Raw genomic sequence first — 7,857 nt, forward strand, 5'->3', positions numbered from 1 at the left:
GTCACCGTATCACCAGTGTCTGTATAGGGGCTATTGTTGTATGTCCTCAGTATCAGTTATTGTCACAGTATCACCAGTGTCTGTATAGGGGCTATTGTTGTATGTCCTCAGTATCAGTTATAGTCACTGTATCAGTTATAGTCACCGTATCACCAGTGTCTGTATAGGGGCTATTGTTGTATGTCCTCAGTATCAGTTATAGTCACCGTATCACCAGTGTCTGTATAGGGACTATTGTTGTATGTCCTCAGTATCAGTTATTATCACCGTATCACCAGTGTCTGTATAGGGGCTATTGTTGTATGTCCTCAGTATCAGTTATAAGTATCACCGTATCACCAGTGTTTGTATCACCAGTGTCTGAGCTATTGTTGTATGTCCTCAGTATCAGTTATTGTCACCGTATCACCAGTGTCTGTATAGGGGCTATTGTTGTATGTCCTCAGTATCAGTTATAGTCACTGTATCAGTTATAGTCACGGTATCACCAGTGTCTGTATAGGGGCTATTGTTGTATGTCCTCAGCATCAGTTATAGTCACGGTATCACCAGTGTCTGTATAGGGGCTATTGTTGTATGTCCTCAGCATCAGTTATAGTCACGGTATCACCAGTGTCTGTATAGGGGCTATTGTTGTATGTCCTCAGCATCAGTTATAGTCACGGTATCACCAGTGTCTGTATAGGGGTATTGTTGTATGTCCTCAGCATCAGTTATAGTCACGGTATCACCAGTGTCTGTATAGGGGTATTGTTGTATGTCCTCAGCATCAGTTATAGTCACGGTATCACCAGTGTCTGTATAGGGGCTATTGTTGTATGTCCTCAGTATCAGTTATACCGTATCACCAGTGTCTGTATCACCAGTGTCTGTATGGGAGCTATTGTTGTATGTCCTCAGTATCAGTTATAGTCACTGTATCACCAGTGTCTGTATAGGGGCTATTGTTGTATGTCCTCAGTATCAGTTATAGTCACCGTATCACCAGTGTCTGTATAGGGACTATTGTTGTATGTCCTCAGTATCAGTTATCACCAGTGTCGGGCTATTGTTGTATGTCCTCAGCATCAGTTATAGTCACGGTATCACCAGTGTCTGTATAGGGGTATTGTTGTATGTCCTCAGCATCAGTTATAGTCACGGTATCACCAGTGTCTGTATGGGAGCTATTGTTGTATGTCCTCAGTATCAGTTATTGTCACCGTATCACCAGTGTCTGTATAGGGGCTATTGTTGTATGTCCTCAGTATCAGTTATAGTCACTGTATCAGTTATAGTCACGGTATCACCAGTGTCTGTATAGGGGCTATTGTTGTATGTCCTCAGTATCAGTTATTGTCACCGTATCACCAGTGTCTGTATAGGGGCTATTGTTGTATGTCCTCAGTATCAGTTATAGTCACCGTATCACCGGTGTCTGTAAAGGGAATATTGTTGTATGTCCTCAGTATCAGTTATAGTCACCGTATCACCAGTGTCTGTATGGGAGCTATCGTTGTATGTCCTCAGTATCAGTTATAGTCACCGTATCACCAGTGTCTGTATGGGAGCTATTGTTGTATGTCCTCAGTATCAGTTATAGTCACCATATCACCAGTGTCTGTATAGGGGCTATTGTTGTATGTCCTCAGTATCAGTTATAGTCACCGTATCACCAGTGTCTGTATAGGGGCTATTGTTGCATGTACATAATGAAGAATGAAGGACTAAATCAACATGACTAGTTCAACTGTGTGAAAATGAATGTAATTTCTGTAATATTATTATATTGGTTTCAGGCACTGAATTTGGTAAACTGTACATCCCCTTCGTATGACTGTTGTATACATCACATTACCCTAGATTAATTGCAAGTAGTTGAGCTCCACACACAAATTTTAACAAAGGGCTATAACCCTGTTTGGTACACTGCATATCACCTTAGCATAACTAATATATTGTGAGCACAGTTAAGCTCCGCACACAAAAGATGGACAAAGTGGTGACTATATGCCCAACTGGTAATTTTTCTGGGAACCCAAACATAAAGAAAATATCCTATTTGAAAGAAGATGGCTGATGTCCATTCCTTTCCTACTTATGTACTATGTTGGTTCAATCTACAACAGGATTGCCTTGTAGAAACCAGCATTTTTGTTAGCCTTGTATTGACCACAGTTTGTAGCTGTTTAGCAATAATCAATACTAGTTATCTAGGATAGACAATATCAACCCATACTTTACTGTGATAAACAATATAAACCCATACTTTACTGTGATAAACAATATAAACCCATACTTTACTGTGATTAACAATATAAACCCATACTTTTCTGTGATAAACAATATAAACCCATACTTTTCTGTGATAAACAATATAAACCCATACTTTTCTGTGATAAACAATATAAACCCATACTTTTCTGTGATAAACAATATAAACCCATACTTTACTGTGATAAACAATATAAACCCATACTTTACTGTGATAAACAATATAAACCCATACTTTTCTGTGATAAACAATATAAACCCATACTTTACTGTGATAAACAATATAAACCCATACTTTTCTGTGATAAACAATATAAACCCATCCTTTTCTGTGATAAACAATATAAACCCATACTTTTCTGTGATAAACAATATAAACCCATACTTTTCTGTGATAAACAATATAAACCCATACTTTTCTGTGATAAACAATATAAACCCATACTTTTCTGTGATAAACAATATAAACCCATACTTTTCTGTGATAAACAATATAAACCCATACTTTTCTGTGATAAACAATATAAACCCATACTTTTCTGTGATAAACAATATAAACCCATACTTTACTGTGATAAACAATATAAACCCATACTTTTCTGTGATAAACAATATAAACCCATCCTTTTCTGTGATAAACAATATAAACCCATACTTTTCTGTGATAAACAATATAAAGGCAAGTGGTTTGTTACACACCTAGAAGGTGGTCCACACATTTTAGGAGGGTAATAAATATTTGGTGGACCATTGCTAAGTGCCTTACTTACCTGGAGGGAGGACCACACATTTGAGGAGGTGGATGTACATTCGGTGGGCCTTCATTAAGCGGAGGTTTCTTTGGACTTTGGCCTGGTGGATACACTTTGATGTCAAATATTGATGGAATCTTTTTAACCCGTTCAGACTGTTCTGTCATGTGTCGTGGCGGTGATCCTGAAAAAATGTTTTGTCACTATTAAATATGATTCATTTATTGGTGGAATTTGGTTAACAAAAGGAATGAGTATTAAAAAGGACACAACTAGTGGGTAAGGATAAAACTTCAATGCATTAGTTTGGTTACCTAGGAGACTTGGTCGAGGGGGACCCATTCTCTGTCCATCACCATAAGCTTCGTCATCTCTGGAGGAGAAATCTTGGTAAAACTGTGAACAGGAAAGTCTATTATAGCATTTGAACACAATTTACTCTGTTTATCATTCAATAAAGATACACAGGAAAACTATATTTTAGCATTGTAGTACATAATTCAGGCTTTGTATACATACTTTATGTCTTACACAATTTTCTTAAACTTTCAATTTCTACTGAATTATTATTCTCTAGATTTATTTACTATTAAAAGCAAGACAACACAGAATAATGAGGCCACTCAACTGGGTCAATCCTTGTACAAAATCAAGTTACAAAGTAATTCAATGGAAATGTACAGAAAATTCAACGCTAAATACTAGAGGAATGGGAGATAAGTTAGATCCAATCACAGCATACATGAATGCCAATAAAAACTCACCTTATCCACCAGAGGGGCTGTTTCATCCGTAAGTGGATCATGAGAAAACTTACAGTTGTCACCGCTGTAACAATTTGCTCCAGTGTGGAAAAATTTACAAGGGAATTCACATAATCAGTGGTCAAGGAAATTACTAAAACAAAATTTCTCACAAGATTTTTTTAAGTCCAGGGAATAGAAATTGCTTAGAATGCTGTCAGGTTAAAATACATAATGAAATCATGGTACATACTATGGGCAAGTCACTGGTTGGCTGGTGAAAACTTCTCTTTAGCTTGATCATTTGAGCATCAGACTAGTAAGCACAGTTCATTCAGTAAATCATTAATAAAAACAGTGTACAGCCAAGGGGAGATAATGCTTCCCTGACGCGTGCCCTGGCAAACTTTGAACCAATCGGAAACAAACCCTTGATGAAGAACGGCACTAAACATATTTTCGTATAGTGAAGCAATAATATGGACGAATTTCGAGTTAAAACCAATATTAGCCAATTTAAACAAAAGGCCATTATGCCAGACGCAATCAAAGGCTTTGGCAGCGTCAAGGAAGCAAGCAAACAACTTACTTTCGTTTTCACGGGCATAGGAAATCGATTCATGTACTAAGAAAGAGGTCATTGTACTACTGACATTCTTTTGAAAACCATTTTGCAAAGGATTAATCTTGAAGAGATCTGTTGCCTCTAAACGCACCAGTAGTAATTTTTCAAAAACTTTTGAAAGAACAGGAAGTAAGGAAATTGCTCGATAACTATCAGGGTCACATTTAGGTTTGTTATGACCTTTGTATAAAGTACAAATAAGCCCCTTGGTGAGCAAAGGTGGAACATATTCTAATCTGTGGAAGGCGTTGAACAACATGCATAGGCAATAGTACAAAATATCATCAGCAAAAATTAAGTGTTCATAGACTATGTGATCATATCCCGCCGCCTTGCCTGTAGGGAGTGTCTTGCAGACGCGTTTGACCTCATCCAAAGAGAAATCTTCAAAAGAGACATTACCTAAATCATGGGTAGAAAGAATACGTTTTACAGAGTCGTCAATTTTTTCCTTAAACTGGGCATCGAAACACTCGCAGGATGAATAGGAATAAACATCTGCAAAATATTTTCCCCAGTGAAGCGCAAGTCGGCTAGGATCTCGGATAACGTCGCCGTTAAAATTCATTTCAGCCCCAGCGACGCCCTATGTTTTTGAGCAACGTTTTCTTACCATCGACCAAAAAGACTTCTGATTCAGATCAGCATAGTTTTCAATTTCAGTATTTAAATTAACAATGTGTTCCTCGGACACCTGTCTGTGTCTGTTTCTGAAAACACGTTTGGCTTCCTTATAATTACGGTAGGATAAGGAATTACGGGGTCGACCTTGACTGACCCACACTTGACGACACTTCCACATGTTACGATGAAGATCTCTGAGCTTATCGTTCCAATAAGGTTTCAAGAATTTACAAAATTTACGTTTTGGCAAAGTATGCTCTGATGCTTTTAGCAAACACGACAGAAGCTCGCGTGAGTAATCGTCAACCGCTTCCTTGGAATTAAATTCCTGTACAGTGTGGAGGGATGAAAGATTGATACGTGAGACAAGATCTTGACGGTAGTCATCAACATTCCTTGCGACTCCTGTGGTGATCCATTTGAAAGACAAACGATAGTGTTTTTCACAAGAATTTTCGTCTGAAGCCAACTTAGGAAATACCAATTCACAAATCATCGGTCTGTGGTTCGACACGTCAAGGTAACCACGTTCTAAAATAGAGCATTCACTCACAAGATCTAACAAGTTAGTGTTAATTATAATGTGGTCAATAAGGGAGGTAGGACCGTCCTTTGAGTGAACATATGAATGTAAAGGACCTTTACAGAGGTTGGAAGTTGACAGCGCAAACAACTGTAAACGGTCTAGACAATTTTGAAGAATTCTTCCACGTTGATCTTCGTATCCGGGAACACGTGAGCCTTGTAAACGGGCATTAAAATCCCCCATGATAATTACAGGGCCATACAAGGAAAAAGTCGAGCAGAGCTCATCTAGCTTTTGAACATATTCGATGTACATGTCCATGCCGTATCGGGATGTCGGAAAATAAACTTGCAGGATATGAATAGTTTCGAAGTCAAGGACGAGTTTGATAATGACAATCCTGTCATCATCGGAGTCCACAACTGACACACGATCGTTAAATTTACTGTGCCACATCAACGCGACGCCTCCTTTACGAGAACGATGGTCAGCTAGCGGATGCAGTGAAAAGTCTGAAATGGCGAAATAATGGTAGTTATGATGAATACTACCGAATAAATGTAGGTTCTCTTCATAAAGCCAGTGTTCAGATATTCCACATATGTCCACGCGTTCCGTCGTCAGCGCGTCATGAAGATGAGAGGCAGCTGACATTATGCCAGTAACGTTCCACGACATCAAGCGAATGTTTGACATAACCAGGGCAAAGATGGATAAACTGAGAATGTAAACCGATCTAGTCGAACCCGCCATCAGGTGTGGGCGCGTTTTCAGCCTCGTTTCCGTAGAACCGGTTATTGGAAACCCATTTCCGACACCTGATACCTTTGGGCCAGAAGTTGTCTTCCTTCGTTTTGGGGAAATCAGAAGAAATAACGTTCACCCTAGCAGAGACACAGAACTTTCGCTTACTTCTAAGAAGGCGAACAAAAGTGGTATTGACCCCACGGTCATGTAGGTAACTTCTTATATCGTCAACAGAACAAGATTCCGCTGACATACCGGTAAGAAATAAACGTGTAGTTTTGTGTCTGGAAACCGCCACAAAACCACAAGATGATCCATGAGAATTTGCCGGCGGAGGAGTTCTCGCTCTTTGGAGACCATCTGGACTAAGTGAGCTGGGAGGCGACTGTATTAACTGAGATGACAGCTGGCCACAAGATGGGTTTGTATGAGAAGACGAACCATCATTAGGCGATGACAGAGCATAACCTTGAGAAGTGGTCTCATCACATGAAACGGTCCTTCCTTCATCCTGTACAGAGGAGGTTTGGACATCATGACGGTGAAAAGCCTGAGAAGGATCAAGACGAGCTGCATGTGGGGCTATATGAGGAATGTTAGGAGGCGAAATGCCTTTCTCAGTCGGGAGCGGCTTTAAGCCATCGTGGACAAATTCCTCAAACTTGGTTAACTGAGCACTAAGTTCCTCGGCGAAAGCTTTCACAGCAATGTCAGTTGTGTGTTTTGCTTTTCCTGCAATATTTTTCATCTCTGAGTCCATTTGCCGGATGCGAGATTTAAGAGACGAAACACCACTAGAAGCCGAGGAGGCATTGGTTAAGGCAGTCTGGACGTCCTTAGCGAAGGTAGCGATCTGATCGTTCATATCTCGAATGTCTTTGTGAACAGCCGACGAATTGCCAAAGCGGACGTCGTTCAGGCGCGAGATACCGCTGCTGTTATCGTTGATTAACTTCGAAATGTTGCCGATCTCAGAAGCAGTCGACTTCCTAAATTTTTCCAGAGAAAGTAATTTGGAAGCTATCAAGTGGATATTATCAGCAAAATACGACTGGGGAGAACTTTGCTTAATGTCAATGTCAAACACTTTATTAATAGACACACAAGCTTTATTTAACTGTGATTTAAGGGATGACATTTCTTGGTCCAGTTTCTTTTGAAGCTCCAACGCCGAGTCAATACGGACTTTGGAAGTCTCCCTGGATTCGTGAAGCAAAGCGTGCAAATTTGCCACCTCAAACTTAAGTGATTCAAACTCGGAGCGCGAGATAGGGGCAGGCTGCTCTATAACGTTGCTCGAACAGTCCAAAACCGAAGTTTCTAGCTGACTATTCATCCTTGGAAGTTTTTGAGAGGAGAAAAGATCTACTATCTCACAAACGGATTCGCCATCCAAGAACTGTTGTAAAGCGAAACAGTCTTTTGCATATTTCAAGTAGGCTTGACACTTGAGGGTATTCTTACGAGTAACGAGAGTAGAGGTCGGGCAACCGTCAATACCCTTAGCGCGGTCGAAAAGAATGGCCCGGTACCAGGCAATTTTACTTTCAGCATTTGATGAAAGTTCACAGAGTTTGGCAATGTACT

At 39.8% G+C, this 7,857-nt stretch overlaps 1 long non-coding RNA gene across 1 annotated transcript; it reads right to left on the reverse strand.

The window, feature by feature from the left end:
- Positions 1–3,029: 3,029 nt before the first annotated feature.
- LOC132550284 (uncharacterized) lies at positions 3,030–3,873 on the reverse strand. The gene is made up of 3 exons (XR_009554215.1): positions 3,770–3,873; positions 3,320–3,401; positions 3,030–3,189 (listed from the first exon to the last, which is right to left on the reverse strand). It is a non-coding gene; the product is annotated as an uncharacterized LOC132550284 (long non-coding RNA).
- Between the last annotated feature and the right edge of the window lie 3,984 nt (positions 3,874–7,857).

The sequence above is a fragment of the Ylistrum balloti genome, unplaced genomic scaffold (genome assembly GCF_031769215.1).
Source record: "Ylistrum balloti isolate Yb309-2 unplaced genomic scaffold, AGI_CSIRO_Ybal_v1 Utg370116, whole genome shotgun sequence".
Taxonomy (NCBI): domain Eukaryota; kingdom Metazoa; phylum Mollusca; class Bivalvia; order Pectinida; family Pectinidae; genus Ylistrum; species Ylistrum balloti.